Source organism: Periplaneta americana, chromosome 2 (assembly GCF_040183065.1).
Source record: "Periplaneta americana isolate PAMFEO1 chromosome 2, P.americana_PAMFEO1_priV1, whole genome shotgun sequence".
Taxonomy (NCBI): Eukaryota; Metazoa; Arthropoda; class Insecta; order Blattodea; family Blattidae; genus Periplaneta; species Periplaneta americana.
Window position 1 is genome coordinate 10,466,253 of NC_091118.1, and position 18,259 is coordinate 10,484,511.

General features: G+C 35.3%; 1 pseudogene; it reads right to left on the reverse strand.

The window, feature by feature from the left end:
• Positions 1–1,199: 1,199 nt before the first annotated feature.
• LOC138711614 (acireductone dioxygenase-like) lies at positions 1,200–15,384 on the reverse strand (annotated as a pseudogene).
• Positions 15,385–18,259: the final 2,875 nt, after the last annotated feature.

The window sequence follows — 18,259 nt, forward strand, 5'->3', positions numbered from 1 at the left end:
TAGATGGCAGGACAGTTCCTTGAATCAGAGACATCTGCTATCAGAGTGGCAAAATACTCCAGATCCACAAGAATAACAATTGATTTTAAGCAAATTCTTTAAGGCTGTGAAAAGTAAACAACGAGCACATTTTGTCTAGGTTATTATTTTAATTTAATATTTAAGGAATATAGAAACAAAATAAAGTTTAAATATCTTATTTTGTTCAGTGTTAAGGAATTGCTGTTTGTTTTTTTTTCTTTTAATTTTAATTAAGTTATTGTGTTCAGTGTAAACTTTTACATGGCTGAAGGGCCACACATTCAAAATATTATGAACGATTTACAAAACACAATTAATGCCGCCTCGTCAGAGTGTTAAATTTCAGCTTCCTACGAATCTGAAGACTTATTCACGAATTCGTAATGATACGAAAGAGCAAGATCAACCTAACAAGATGAAACCAAATCCTGCTATATTTAGCATTTCAGAATCTTCTATTCAAAACTTGAAGATATGGTACATCCTTCTGTAACTCTTAACAATCGGTTTTCCCCTCTGGAAACTACAGTTGATAGTGTTGACACAGGACCTTCACAACTTATTAATCAAGAAACAATACCAAGAGATAAGCCTCAACACACAAAACAGCCAAGAATGCCACCGATAACGGTGAGTAAATTACCAGATGGAAACTTCTTTGCCCAAAATAATAAATTACAATCATTGCTCACAAATCCAAGGAAAATTAGTTATACGCACGAAGGTATAAGATATTACACTGCCAACAGGTCTGACTATGATAAGTTGTATTCAACTCTTATAGCTAGAAATATACAATTTTATTCTCATGAGCCTAGAGAAAACAAATTGCTTCAAGTAGTTATTAAACGACTTCCCACCTTCGTCGAAGCAGAAACATTGAAAACAGAACTAGAAAAATTGTCATATGCGATTGAACATGTTCGACAATTATCTGTCCCTATCTTGATAGAAGATGGAAGTACACAAAGACGTCCAATACCAGTCTGGATAGTTACCTTACCAAATAACGAACATTCAAGGACAATTTTTCAATTGAAAGATATAGATCATCACATAATAAAAATAGAAACATACAAACCAAAACCACACGTGATTCAGTGCCACAGATGTCAGGGATTTAACCACACTTCTAAGAGATGTAATTTACAAATCAAATGCGTTAAATGTAGCAATAGTCATTTGTTTGCAGACTGTCCATTTAAGGGTCCTTCAACTCTGCCAAAATGTGCTAACTGTAATGGAAACCATACAGCGAGCTATGGACAGTGTCCAATACAAGTTGCAAAACGAGCTGTTCTACAGCTAAAGATTAGAAACAAACAAAATACAATTAAGGAGAGTACGCCCCCTGTGTGGCAGTCGTTTGACTTTCCTACATTACCAAAACCAGATCCCATGTATTTTCATGCATATCAAAACACATTTAATTCTTCTTCTGGTTCAGAATCACTGACAGAATCACTCAAATATTATAACCTTAATGCGATGCCTAAATATTAAGAAAATTCTTAATATATTCCAGCACACTTTACAGCGCCTAAAACCTGCAAGTGAGCCTATATCAAAAATTTTGATAATAATAGAAGGCTTTGCACTTTACACTATAAAGCAAGAAGCTGAATATGGCCCTTAAATCCGTATCATTACTCAAAGATCTGGTTCTGTTAAACTTTAATGCCAATGCCATAAGCAATCAATTGTACGAATTCAAGCAATTGTTAAATATACATAGTATTGATGTGGCATGTATCACTGAATCCCATTTAAAGCCACATATGAAATTTAGACTACGTAATTATATCATTTATCGCTCTGATCGATTGGAACGAGAAGGTGGTGGTACAGCAATTGCTATTAAGAAATCAATACCACATCGTCTTGCTACTCTGCCTACATTCAACATTCTGGACTCAGTACAGGATATCCTCAAAAAAATTATTATACATATGTAAACATAGATATTAAATTTTAAAGAAGGGAAACAAAGAAAAGGGCGTGAAAAATTACAATTGCTATTAATGTGGCACCATGTGATTAATTAGGATTTGGCAGGATTTTTTAACACAATTATCACAATGTCATCCCTCAGAGATATTGGCAGAGCAAACTGCCGTCGAAATTCTTCTAAAAAAGCTGGTATAGTCCCCTCGAGCACCTATGAGCAAGCCGAATACCTCAACGTGAATTAAGGCATATTTCAGCTTGAAATAGTTGACTGTAGGCTCATAGATCGACTTCTTCTCAAGGTGGACCTCGGCTGACTGATGACATTCTGCTTCAAAACGTATCGTGGGGTCCACAATGATGCCCTGTTTAGTATCAGCATTGTACGCTAAAATATCTACTCGTCTCGTTGACCCATTTTCAGCTAGACAGGAGATTTCTTCTTCTACTATCCAGCCCTTATTTCTTAATGCGGCAGCAATTTTGGATCTTACAAGATGATGTCTAGAGTTCCTCAAGAGCAATCCCTGTTCACAGAATCCCAAGACGTGTAGCACAGCTCTAGTTGGTACTCTTTGACCAAAATATAGTGTGGTAATCGATCAGAGACAGTTGTACTATCGATACTTAACACGGCACACTAGAGCGCTCTACCGGATGCAGTAGAGAACCTCAGATATTCTGTTACCTTTCGTAATGAAGTAATGACGAAACTATGACGTAGTTGTGTAACAGTTATACTGTTATACACGACAAATGTAGTGATTATTAGTAAGAAATTTACACACGACTTATAAACGAGGTACTCATTGTATAAGACAGTTAAACGTCTGTATATAGAGTTTTTATTAGTAAGACCATAGTAATATAAATATAACAATAAAGCAGGTTGATATAATTACGATAACATTAAGATATGCAGAGACAAAGAGAAACGTGAAAAAGAGGGACGACTGGAGATTGTTGGGTTTGCCTACAGAAAACTGTGGCAGACAAAGTTTTTATTTCCCTAGACGAAACTGTAGATGCAGTTGCAATTGTAGTCAAACTTCCTCCTAACGAACCAAGAAAGATATAACTTATTTGTTAAATTCTGAGAAATTCAAACCTGACGATCATTCGCTGGTAAATCTGTTACAAACATAATTTTGTGGCCCACGGAATTACACGCGATAAGTGAAATTACTTCTGTTGGTGACTGATGGCACTCCCACCCCCTAGGCTACATGTCGAAGGCAGGTAAGGAAATACAGATACGTTTCCCCAAGGTGGTTCGGTTAACGAGTCTCGCCCGTGGACTCCATTCATTTCATTCTTAAGTATCGCACACACGTAACCTCACTTGTAAAAGTCATATTCTGAAACAATTGTCTTTAGAGACAATTAATATTAGGTACCCTCCACAAAACTGGCTTCATTTATACACCAACGGATCCTTGATCTCCAGAGAACAAGGTGCCAGTGCAGGTGTTATGTGCTGTCTCTTCTCGCTTTATAGATCTCTTGGATATGGAACAACAAGTTTTGATGGTGAAATCACTGCAATAAGTGAAAGTCTCAGGAATCTTCTATGCCACATCAATAAATTTAAGAATGCAGTTATATTGTCAGACTCCAAAGCAGCTATTCTATCAATAGTCTCTAGACACACACCTTCATCTCAAACAGCAGAAATAACTAAAATACTCTCTCAATTAATATGACTCAATAAAAGAATTGTATTCCAATGGATACCATCCCATTGTGGAATCCTGGGAAATGAGAATTCGGATGCTTTAGCAAAGAAGGGCAGCACTGCTACTTACAGACCTGTTACTAAATCTACGTATTAATCTGTGAAAAGATTTATTAAATCTACATACTTAGACTTCAACAAACAAAATCTGGTAACACAATCTCAAGGGAAAAAACAGAACTCTCTGCATCAAAATCCACAGTTAATTCCCGATTTAGCACGAAAATCGTCTGTAGCTGCATTTAGATTGGCAACAGGCCATGATTGTTTGGCCAAACACCTGCATAGAATTGGAATATATCAGTCCCCTAACTGCCCATTGTGCAACTCAAACCAAGAAATGGATTCGGAACACCTCAAAATCTGTGCATCAGTGGCTGGCCATGATAATATCTTTGAAAAATATTGGAGTGCAAGAGGTCAAATGACTTTATTGTCAAATGCCTGACATTAGAAAACAACAACAACATTTAATAGAGTTAAAGGGTTTGGTTTAATTTGTAAGTTTTCTTTTAAATTCGGGATGTTGATTTTCTGTTTTAATTCTTGAACCATGGATATGAAACTTTTTTTAGTTTTTAATCTACAGAGAGGACTGTATGAATGCCAATTGTTTCCTGATAATCTGATAAGTTTTTCATATTGAATCAGTGCTTTTTCTTCTATTGTCAATTTGATGCTGTTAATATTAGTGAGGAATCTCATAGAATCTATCGGAGTTGTTTTGATTCCACCAGTAATGAGTCTGAGAGCTTGGTTTTGAACATATTCTATGTCGTTTATGAAAGGTGAAGTAATTAAAATTTCTGCACAGTATGTCAGCACTGGCTGTATAAACATAAAAGGTTGCTAGTACTCACAGCACTCCAAGCGACTAGCAACTATAGCGAGAAATGCAAAAAATCATCCCAAGCTTCGTGACTGTATATATTAGACTGTGATATTTCTTTAGCGCAAAGAGAAAAGATTAAAATTTTAAAAGTCACATTTAACTAACCTTTGAATCCAATGTGAAACGATATATTCCTGAAGGTATTACATGATTATAATATCCCCTGGAATTACTTCAAAACGCAACCGTTCGTCTTTGCCATCTCTCACGTCGAAGTAGCCAGATCCTTCAAGGACAAGTCTGATTTCTTCACCTGTGTGCAAGTGCTCAGTAAAGAAGGTGCGAAGCTGCAAATAAAATGAAATAAGCAAAGATTAAAAGAGTAGTTATTAAAACAAAAGTGTAAAAACATCCACCACTTACATAGCCTACATATTTAGTATTTATTTAACCTGGTAGAGATAAGATCGTCAGCCTCCTCCGCCTCTCTACCAGTGGATTACAACTATAATATGAAGAATAAAATTACAATTAATATTACATTTACAATTACAGTAGAAATCAAAGTACGAAAAGATTACCTGATTAATGAAAGTTAGACAATTTATTATAAGTTAAGAATAAAGAAAAAAGTTATTTTTTGTCATTGATTCTAGTTCACGTTAACACTTTATTTGTTAAAAACGTAAAATTGCTTAGTCACACGTTAAAAAGTGTTAACATTTTTAAAAAAGGTATATACCTTCGACAGGTGGCCAGTTTCGACGTGACGTTGCATCTTCATCAGTGTCTCCTGAACTACTGGTGATCTTGAATTCTGCGATGTGCATTTGTTAGTTGTGTTGCTCTTATGGAGGGGGCTGGTTGTTTGTGTGTTATGACATATCATGACATCGAATAATGTGTGGGTATTGAACTGTAATTGTGTGTTAAGTATATGTTGTGGGTATGTTATTGTAGGTTTATATATTTAGTATTGGTCTAAGATGTTTAACTGTGAACTTTTTGGTGTGATGTGTAAAATTTCCATATCTGTTTCTTTATTATTGTAGTCATGATTATTGTTGATAATGTGTTCTGCGTAATTTGATGTGATATAGGGTTTGGTTATAGCTTTAATATGTTCATTATATCTTGTGTGAAAGGATCTTCCTGTCTGTCCTATGTAAAAATGTGGACAACTATTGCATTTTAGTTTGTAAACGCCAGTTGAATTATATTTATTTGAATGTTTAATGTGATTATTTAGGTATTTCTGTGTTGTATTATTTGTTTTGTATGATATCTTGTATTTTAGTTTTCTGAATGAAGTTGCAATTTTGTGAGTATTGGTATTGTGATATGTTAATGTTATGTATTTATTCTCACGTGGTGTTTGGGTTGGTTTGTTCTGTTTTTGTTTTGCCTTTTTTATTAGTGTGTCTATTATGTTAGGGTTATATCCAGTGTCTTGTGCTATATATTTTATTGTGTTTAGTTCTTCAGTGTAGTTGTCATTGTTCACTGGTAATTAATCTGTGTGTCATTGTACGGAAAGCTGCACTTTTTAACGTGTGACCAAGTATTTTTTTGTATTTACTGAATTAAAAATTAAACCTAGAATAACAAAATTGTATAGTGATGAAATTACCGGATATTGAAATATTTTGTGATAGATTAAGAGAACTATTTACAAGAAACCATGTCTGAACGAGTCTCAATTACTGATCAAGTGCCTAGTAAGTTTGCGTTTGAATTCAATTTTAATTCGACAGTCCCTGATGCTAGCAGGTAGGGAATTCCAGAGTCTTGGCAGGGCTACTGTGAAAGAGGATGAGTATGAGGAGGTGCGATGGGATGGTATTGTTTCATAGTGAGAGTGTGTGTTCAGATTATGGTGGGAAGAAAGGTACCGTCTTCCTCCGATGAGTTTAGCGCTGGACCTGAGGTATTCTTTCCATCGGTGCGGGGGGTTGCAGGTAGATTCTTTTGTTGCTACAGCCAAGCCGAGCTGAGTGGGAAGTATTAATCGTCCAAAAATATGCAGTCTTCAGTTTGTAGTAGTGTGTGACTGTGTGCACGTGTTAGGTACTCTATATACGAGTGAAATGTTTCAGTATGATTGTACTTCCTTCCAGACTGCCGCTGTCACTGTTCCCTCCCACTCCAGTACCGTGCTAGGGTAGTCGGAACCACATTCCTCTCAGCACTAAACTCCTCAGAGGATGACAGTAAATGAAATGTGACGACAGGTATGAAGAAATGAAGAGTTCAAGATTTCGAAGAGAAGGAGAAGTGAATGTAAATTTCTTTTCTTATCTAGGTTAAGACAATCTATTGGTTCCAGAGATGGGGTAATACGATCATATTTGCGAACATTGCTAACAAAACATACACACAAATTATGAGCACGTTGAAGTGTTGTTTTGTTGTCACTGGAAAGGTCAGTCAGTAAAATGTCAGCATAGTCAAAATAGGGAAATAAAAGCATCTGCACAAGGGATTTTTTAAACAAGAGGGAAGAAAGTAGTTTTATTTTTAAGGAAAATTTTTTAAAAATCAAGATTTCAGTTTTACTATCAATTTAGCGGTGTTATTAAAAAATATCAGTATACAGGGTGTATGAAAACGAATAGCACAAACTTATACGTTTCAAAGTACACGATAATAGAAGCAAAAAAGTCCCAGTAAACATGGGTCAGCAAACGAGCCTCGTAAACATCGTCCTAGTGTGTTTCTTGGTACAAGCATGCAGCCTCCCATGCATTGCCGTTAGTCCTACCATACATGAAATGTATATCTGTATATTCTCTGTTACTGTAAGGTTTCATTGTAGCTACAGTACAGCACAACTGGCATTCAGAAAACTGACGTGACTGGTACCTTTTGAGACTGCGTACTTGTATCCGTCCTATACGTTCTGCATGAATGGTTCGATTACAACTCCACCTCTCGGAAATATTCAGTTTTGTAAACAAAGAGCATAGGACCGCTTCTAGTGAGCAAGAAGTAACTCGTACGATGTTTAGGTTAGTTGGTTATTTAACGACGCTGTATCAACTACTAGGTTATTTAGCGTCGGTGAGATTGATGACAGCGAGATGATATTTGGCGAGATGAGGCCGAGGATTCGCCATAGATTACCTGGCATTCACCTTACGGTTTGGAAAAAAACCTCGGAAAAAAAAACCCAACCACGTAATCAGCCCAAGCAGGGGTCGAACCCTACCGAGCGCAACTTCAGACTGGCACGCAAGCGTCTTAACTGACTGAGCAACGCTAGTGGCTCTCATACGATGTTACAAACAATGATGTCAGTAGCAGATTGTAACCACACATTCGTAATTTTCTCGCAAACGGCTTGTTTACTGGGACTTTTTTTTGGTTCTATTATCATAAACTGTGAACTATGTAAGTTTGCGACATCCTTTTTTATACACCCTGTATATGAAAGTTTTATACAAAGATTCAGATATATATATATATATATATATATATATATATATAGGAAGTGGTATGAGCATGTCATTAGAATGAGTACTGAATGAGTACTGATAGATTGCCCTGGAGAAACTTAAATTATCATGCTTGAGAGGGAACACAGAGACGTTCACAAAAAAGATGGATTCAACAGCTATAACACTTGATTAAATCATTGTCAGATGATGATGATGATGAAAGCTTTGAAAATTTTATAATCCTGCTCAAGATATTAAACACGATACAAGCATTTTCAGCATCAATTTCCAGTTTTTACAGTTTATATACAAGGTGGATTAAAAGTCACTTTCCCCAATATTCGTTCTTAGATTTCATACAGATGTCATAACTTGAACAAACGAATAGCTGGTGTAATAAGTGATGTGTTGGCAACCATGTTCGTGCGTCAACTGTTTTCCGATGTCATGACTTGAAAACAGTCCTTGTTTTGACAATATGCAGTTGATATGAAAACAGGATGGAGGACATCATTTTGGTGTACGAGTGAGGGACTTCTTGAACCAGCAATTCCATGAATGGATTGGCCGTCATGGCACAACAAAATGACTACTCAGATGATGCAACCTGAGGTGCAGAGGTCTGCATCGGATGTTTTCGCTCGAGCGTCAAGTATTCATAGCATAATCCGATAGGTAGTCCTCGAACAATATAAGCCGAGCGTTAGACATTCGTTCTTGTTACAGTGATGAACTGTGTAGTAACATCATAGATGTTTATCATTTCAAAACTTTGCAGTGTTTAACTAACCTCTCCATAGTACAACTACAAAACTTGCTTTAAAATGTAATATAAATGTTGTAGGTAAATGTTTTTTTTTTTCTTCCACACAGGAGTGATTTTGTTTTTGCCACATCTGATAGATGTTATTGGATGTAAATGTAATTATTATAAACGGAGAACACAATCACAATAATGTAAGAACTAATAATAATAATCTCTAATAATTAGGTCTGTAACAGTTGTGCAGCATGATTATTCGTTTTATTATATTTTCTGTGACGTTATCTCTGTACTAATATTGTTATTAATCTACTGCTATATCAATAATATTTTATAAAACGTTTCTACATTGTCGCAATACATAGGTGGAACACTGTGCATGGACCTATCGTATTATATAAGTGGTAAATCAAATATTGAATAATTATTAATTAGCAATAATTACTGTATATCGAAGTTTTTTTATACTACTTTATTTATAACTTCATGTTCCTGTTTTGGTACGTTCCATTGACTGTTCCATTAAACGTTTGTCATAAACGTAGAAAATAAAGTCTTATTTTTACCGTGTGAGCAAAACATATGTGTATCTTATCTGTCGCCTTCCATACAAGATAAGACATGTCGGTGAGATGACCTTGTACTGTGCTTCTATTTGTTACGAGTGTATCACGACCGATCATATCTCACTCGAGGGTGCGACACTCGACCGAGTTCAAGCGAGTGATTTAACTCCAATGCAGCACTCTGCTGAGAAGTATCCTGAAAAATTGTTTCTGCTCAGAAACCACAGAATTTGCATCAGTTACAACAGATGATCAAACACTCAATCGTGAAAATCGATAAAAATCGTGAGTTATGTTCTGCCATCTGTAAATAAGTGTCTAAACATTGTGAATTGTGTATTGAGAAACAGGGCCTCCATTTTGACCAATTCTGTAAAGGAATGTGTAGTCAAATGTAAATTGAATGTAATTAAATGTAAGGAAGTGTTTGGGGAAAGCGACTTTTAACCCACCCTGTACATTTTAATTACTGACCACAAGTGGAGATGGGTGAAGTGTTTCCTAAAAATGATCAGATTTTACAGAGTTCCAACAAATTTTGGTACTTTTTACATACCAGTCGAAAGAAAAAACTGCCTTTGAAGGAGAATAATTTGCAATTATTCTAACTGCTGTTACACAACTGATCACAAGAGCCAAGAAATTTAGAAAAGCAGTTATACTGATAGATTCCAAAGCTATAATAGAAGCCATCACATACCACAAAATACCTCATTCAGCAACAATAAAAATAATAAGAATAGTAGTACATCGGTTAACAAAATTGGATAAAATAATAACTTTATGGCAATGATCAAGCAGATTTTTTTTTTTGCAAAAACAGAAACTAAAATCAATTACAAAACTACAAAATTCAGCAAATTTGGGCTAAAAAAATATAATGAAAAATAGTAGTATGAGAGAATCACCAAAGGAAATCATAAAAGAGGAAAAATGGGAAAACATCCATGAAAAATTCAAATTAAATAGAAAGAAACCACGAAAAGAAGCAGTTGCATTATTCCGTTTGACAACAGGTCATGACTGCTTACAGAACTTCTGCACCAAATCAATATGAACTCACCAGGATGCTATATCCTGGACCCAATGAACGAGCAACATTTCTTAACGTGCAGAAAGCTTGACACAAAAAAGCAGAAGGAAAACAAGATCACACCTCTACTGGGATGCCAAGTTCCTGACATGACCCCAATAGAAGGATCATTGAAAGAAGAAGAAGAAGAAGAAGAAGAAGAAGAAGAAGAAGAAGAAGGATGAGGAGGAGGATAAGGTTTGTTAAATGATATACAGTAATGCCATTTCATAGCACTTGATTCATGAGTACCACCTAGGCCACTGTCAGAAGACTTGGACAATCATCACATATAATCCTTTCGCTGTAACAAAAATCCTAGTATAAACAATAGCACGTGACTGAAGTGAGGCTTCATTGGCCACTGTTTGGCGCCATAGATTCTCAGTACATGTTCCCGCCTACTGTTGTACATTCTGTTTCATGTTAAACATTTCCCGTTACTCGTCCAGTAGACCTAACCTCACTACTATGCATTCGTTTGCTTAGGAAACATTTACTTTATAATTACTGTAATTAAAACGCACATAAGTTATTATATACATTTAAGACTATTTGTTTTTCTTCGCTTTTGAGAGGGTTTCTACTCTTATGTTTAGTAACCACACACACCCAGGATGCAGAAGCCATACTTCAGTACCACATGCTTACGTGAACAACGATGAGCTCAAGTGACGCTAGCTTGTTACAAGAACAGACTACCTCGGTATTACTGTTGGTATTCATCCGCGTTCATAGTACATAACAAAATATAAAAGTAGCTTTTCTTTTACATAGCATTTTACATATGAGTGAAGTTATATGTTTCATTGTATTTAACAACTAGAATTCAATTTTTTATTTTCAAATAATACAAGATGATAGTTTCCAAATACGGACTATATTTTCCTGCGTCGTGTGAGAGTTTCGACTGTGAGCCAATCACGGGTATGACAGCCAAGTGCTTGTGTTTACAGTAGGATTTTTCTTACAGTGAAAACAGTATAGACGGTGAGTCAGGAGGAAAGGTACATGGTGTGAGAGATGATTCTGAACAAAAAAGTTTAAATGAACATATGCCCTGTTCTTAACAGTATTTGAAAATCACGAGCGTCAGTCTTACGTTCTTCATCAGCACTCACATGCAGATGCAAACAAAATGACATTAGGTTGTAACAGGATCAATGCAAATATCCTGGGCATTGGATCGGTTATAGTGAAGCCATTTCTTGGCCACCGAAGTCACCCGACTTTACTCCACTGGATTACTGTGTTTGGGGTTGGCTTAACAGCGAGTCTACAAGCGCAAAGTGGAAACTTCTCGCTCGCATTTTACATGCTTGTGCTCAAGTAAAGGAATGTCCGAATCAGCTCAGATCAGCAACAAAGCAGCTGTATACAAGAGCTGCAAAGTGCATTGAAGTTGACGGTGGACTTTTTGAACATGTTCTGTAAGAAAAGTACGCAATTAAACAGAGCATAAGGTAACAATGTTTTAATTTACCCCACCTGCACTTTTTCCATTCCTCATCGTTTCCATTAGTTTTCTCCGAAACCGTTAAGAACAGGACATATGTTCATATAGACTTTTTCGTTCAGAATCACCAATATTGTCAACCCTCAATCCATGTACGTTTCCTACTGACTCACCCTGTATATAGGGCGCAGAATCAGCCAAAGCAAGTCAAAGTGTATGGATCTATCCTGTGTTCAGCCCTTGAGAAAGCTATTTCAGCATCAAAATTTGTGGCATTTGCTGTGCATCCTGGGTAATGGAAAATGATCTATAATTCAAGGCAAAAATGTCTACAGAAATTGAACAATTCAGGCAACGGATCTATCAGAACCAGAGGTCTGCATCGGACGTTTTCGCTCGAGCGCCAAGTAGTTCACAGCATAATCCAATAGGTAGCGAAAATGCATGATGGGTAAAATTGTCGTGAGCGATAAATCCTCGAACGATATAAGCCGGGCATTAGACATTCGTTCTTGTTACAGTGATGAACTGTGTAGTAACATCATAGATGTTTATCATTTCAAAACTTTGCAGTGTTTAACTAACCTCTCCATAGTACAACTAAAAAACTTGCTTTAAAATGTAATATAAATGTTGTAGGTAAATGTTGTTTTTTTTTCCCCACACAGGAGTGATTTTGTTTTTGCCACATCTGATAGATGTTATTGGATGTAAATGTAATTATTATAAATGGAGAACACAATCATGATAATGCAAGAACTGTATCAAGTTTTCTAGTAATAATTATAATAATAATAATAATCTCTATAAATAGAGTATCAATCTTTGCATCTGTAACAGTTGTCCCGCATGATTATGTTTTCGGTGACATTATCTCTGCACTAATATTTTTATTAATCTACTGCTATATCAATAATATTTTGTAAAATGTTTCTACATTGTCGCAGTATATAGGTGGAACACTATGTATGGATCTATCATATTATATATATGTGGTAAATCAAATATCAAATACTGAATAATTATTAATTAGCAATAATAACTGTATATCGAAGTTTTTCATACTATTTTATTTATAACTTCATGATCCTGTTTTGGCACATTCCATTAGACTGTTCCATTAGACGTTTGTCATAAACGCAGAAAATAAAGCCTTATTTTTACCGTGTGAGCAAAACATATGTGTATCTTATCTGTCGCCTTCCATACAAGATAAGACATGTCGGTGAGATGACCTTGTACTGTGCTTCTATTTATTACGAGCGTATCATGACCGATTACCCACGAGTGAGATGCGACACTCGACTGAGTTCAAGCGAGCGATTTAATTCCAAAGCAGCACTCTGATCAGAAGATACCATAAAATAACACGAATGTTTATTACAAATCTTCTGAGTATCATCAAGCAGTACATACCTTCTCTTCATAATTTGGCAAACATTCCTTTGAGAATGTTATCTGGTCTTCAAAAGTGTAATTCCTCTCAAGTTTTATTTTCTCCAGTTTTTCATCTGTCAGTGGGTCATCAGAATTCAGCTAATTAAAGAAAAACAAAAGATAAAACAGTAAGATTCCAAACAATTCTGTGGTTCCAAGGCAAAAGGCGAAGTACCAATTTTTTACGAAAAAGAGATTTTCCAATATGTTATGCATCCTGAAGGTTTATTTATTGTAGCAAATGATCACATGAATATCTCTGATATTTTTCTCTCTAACCCGTTGCAATAAAAGATGATTATTATGATTTTATACTGTCATTCAAACTTTAAATGCTCGTGCCTGAAAAGCTGCAAGAAATAACATATCACATTTTGCCATGGAGGCACAGAAATATAATAATTAATAAACATCTCAACTGATTATAATTATTTTATCCCAAAAATATACAAATATACTTATATTTCTTTTTCTAAACGGCTTATATAATGTGGCATATCTTTTGAATGGTTCAAGAAAAATAATTTTGGTATGAAACATTCTTTATATTCATTCATCTAGTGTTCTGCCCAAGGGCAGGTCTTTCACAGCAAACCCAGCTTTCTCCAATCTTTCCTATTTTCTGCCTTCCTCTTTGTTTCCTCATATGATCCATATCTCTTAATGTCGTCTATCATCTGATATCTTCTTCTACCCCGAACTCTTCTCCCATTCACCATTCCTTCTAATGCATCCTTCAGTAGGCAGCTTCTTCTCAGCCAGTAACCCAACCAATTTCTTTTCCTCTTCTTGATCAGTTTCAGCATCAGTCTTTCTTCACCCACTCTTTCCAACATAGCTATATTTCTTATTCTGTCTGTCCATTTCACACGCTCCATTCTTCTCCATATCCACATTTCAAATGCTTCTATTCGCTTCTCTTCACTTCGTCGTAATGTCCATGTTTCCGCCCAATACAATTCCACACTCCATATAAAGCACTTCACTACTCTCTTCCTTAGTTCTTTTTCCAAAGGTGTGGACAGAAGATGCTACTTTTTCTATTAAAAGCTTCCTTGGCCATTGCTATCCTCCTTTTGACTTCCTGGCAGCAGCTCATGTTATTGCTTATAGTACACCCCAAGTATTTGAAGCTGTCCACTTGCTCTACTGCCTCATTTAGAATTCGCAAGTTTATCTTCTGTATTTTTCTTCCTATGACCATGTTGTTCGTTTTATTTGCATTTACCTTCATCCCACACTGCTCACAGCTGTCATTTAGCTCCAGTAACATATCCTTTAGTATCATTTCCTCTTCTGCTAACAACGCCATATCAGCAAATCTTATGTATTTTATTCTCCTTCCTCCTACTATCACTCCTCCCATGTTCTAAAAACAATTCTTCACTAAATCCTCCAAATAGGGTATTATTTTGGCGAAAGAAGCTTTACCCTAGGTCAATTTCTAATGGAGTTAGGTCTGTCCAAAATTTTATTAATTAAAAAAAAAATTATTTCGGCCCCCAAATTAGATTTTCAAGTTTGGATTATATAAATTGCTTAGATTACTCCCAAGAATCATGTCACCAAAGTTTGAAAGACATTAAGGAAAGAATGTGTGTATTTTTATCCTAAGAATCGATGTACACCTTATGTCTTAATAAACAAATGACTCTTGGGAGTGCAACACATAACGAAATTATATAGGGCTCCCATGTCAATTTGGTGCGCATTGTAATCCCTAATAATCTTACTTTTGTTCGAGTGTCGTCAATGGTAGTAGGCCTATACCTTAATGACAACAATATATTTTGTGTTTTGTTTAAATTTAGACGAAAACGGTTAACTGCTTCACTATAATAAGCATAGTATAGTAATATTATAGTCATAGCGATACTTACTTTAAAATATTCAACACCTGTTAATTTATATAATTTATCAAGATCTACATAGCACGGAGGCTCTCGATGATGTTCCAATCTTTGGTCCTCTTGCGAAGAATCCATGTACCATGCACGAACCATTTTTGTTAGTGCTGATTCTGAAACGGCAAGAATTTCTGTACATTTACAGCAAAGGTAAATTACACAATATACAATAAAACTTAATAAAATTATCTAGTATTCATAGAATTGTTTAATAATACCACTGTAATTATTTTATTCTGTAAATAGCTCTGGGGTATTCCTAGCTCTGCCATACTGGGTTAGACAAACTGGCTCTATATACAATTTCACTTACTGTTGGACTACACTCAGTGAACTCCAACATTCTAAAAGAGACATAAGTTTGAGAAATAAAAATAATAGTTTTAAATAAGCGGGATTCATGTAGTATACGATATCGCTTAATTTTCGTCAAGTTGCACAAACTATGACGTCACAATATGGCGGCAGTGACGTCACAACGCAGTAACGTCACAATATGGCCGACGTAAACCAAAACAATAAATAAATAAAACTATCTAAAAGAATTTAAAAAACAAATTGATGATATCGCATTCTACAATATAACCCAACCGCTCTTATCCAAAATACGATATCACCAAAACAATTCACGATATCCCATATTGCAACACAGCCCATCCGCTCTTATCCAAAATACGATATCAGCAAACCAATAAAACTATCTAAAAAATTAAAAAAAATTAACGATATTCCATTCTACAATATAACCCATCCGCTATTATCCAAAATACGATATCGACAAAACAATTCACGATATCCCATTATGGAATATAACCCAACCACTCTTATCCAAAATACGATATCACCAAAACAATACACGATATCCCATTCTGGAACATAACCCAACCGCTCTGATCCAAAATACGATAGGTATCACAAAAACAATACACTATATCACATACTGGAACATCTCATAACAATAAAATATAACCTCAAAGAGCCCACTAACCTTCTCACACACCACAGCTTTAAGAAAAAGAATACAAATACAACACAACAACATAATAAAATATTCGAATTTAAATAAACTAACCTTCAAACATTTCCAAAAAAAACTTCCTACCGCAGTGCTCTCACAAATTTCAACCCCAAAGAAAAACATTAAAAAAAACAACGAACAGATACACACACACACATATATATATATATATATATATATATATATATATATATATATATATATATATATATATATATATATATATATACAAAAACCAACAAAATTATAAAAACATATTTCTACAAAAACTCATCATTATAAAAAAAAAATAAAACGCTCTCCCTAGCGAAATAAAAAATAATCTCTTCAAAACAATATGGTTGAAAACAAAAATTAATTAGAACAAAAACAAAATAAAAATGACTCCTAAATATAACAAAACTCACACATCCTCATTATCAGGGACATACAAAACTAATCACAGTTTTCGCATTCACACACAATTCATTCACTACAAAATCTATCCGTTGCTTCCATGCTCTCATAAAAGTCAAACACATTATATTCAAAAGAGACAGCTTACTCTTGCTGAACCAAGAACCCTTTCTTATGGACCGCCAAACATTATCCTTTCGACAGTACCACATAAAACGGTCCTTGGTTCGGCGCTCAGAAACACAACGCTCAACCATTCCCCTATGACATTTGGGACAGATATACTCATTAGAAATCAAACCCCTCAGCAACAGACTCCATTCCACAACAATTAACCAAACTCAAAAACTCTCACAAATAACACATATTTAGAAACACCATTTCAGGAATTGAACAATAAATAAAATCATCTACTCACCATCCAAATCGTTGCTCCGATCCAAACACATCCTTAACCGGTACGCCATTCAAACCTCATGAATACCAACCACGAAAAAAAAATCCACATATCTACCAAACTTACCACTACCATCCAAAAACTTACGTCAACAAGTGAATATCCACTGCCATCGTGATCTAATACAGGCCGTAAGACAGACCACGTGACTCGCTTAACAGCTGATCGCGAAAGGCGGTCTTTCAACCATATGAATTAGTTGCAGTGCATGAAGAATAACATATATTTCTCTGAAATGCAGTGTAATTGCGTCAGTAAAATTTTAAACAGTGATTGTGAGACGCTTGAGACACAATTTACTTGCAATTTAAGGTATAATATTATTTTTGGTGTGAAAATTTCGTTGTTGCAGGCAAAGTTCGTATGTGTAATACCTGCCTTTATTTCGATTAAATATTGCGCCCTTATGTGGTTAAGTGAAATTTTGGTCTTATAAACAGTAGGCTAAATATGTGTAATAATATATACGTGAAAGTGAAACATTGACTGGCATGTAAAGTAAGTTGTGATTAGGCCTAAGTGCAGCGTTACCGATGTTACTCTTGTCTAATCCATTATTTTTAGTTTACCGTATTTGTCTTATTAAATTTAAATTATTGCGCCCTTTTTATTTGTGAATAACCTACATTATACGAGTAAATAATACGACGTTTGATAATATACACAATTTGAACTAAAAACGAGATACATATATGACTTGAGGCTTTCCCGGCGTTTGATGTAGAATAACTCTTCTCGGGTTCTCAGCCAGGTGAGTTGGAGATTAGCTTCCAAGCTTTCGACGGCTAGCTCTGCCATCTTCTTCAGGGACGAACTCACCTGGCTGAGAACCCGAGAAGAGTTATTCCAGATACATATAGTATATTAGAAAAAAATTATACCCTATAGTTTCCATTACTGTTACAGTATCTGGAATTGTAATTGGTTGAAATAAAGCACTCATGCTTCATTACGAAATTCTTGCACATTCATTTATGCACGTTTCAACAATTTTCAGTTGCATCGCACGCATATTTTAATGTGTTGAAGTTATAGGTTATGTTTATTCTATCAGTACTTGCCTTATTTCCATATTCGCAATTATGCATTATAATTAAGCATAACGCTACGTATAACTCATAAATGCAATTTGTCTACACTTCAATTGTATTTATTCGTTTCATACGGTACTCCAGTCTGAAGTCTGATTAGTTTAATATGTTACTAGGGCTAAAC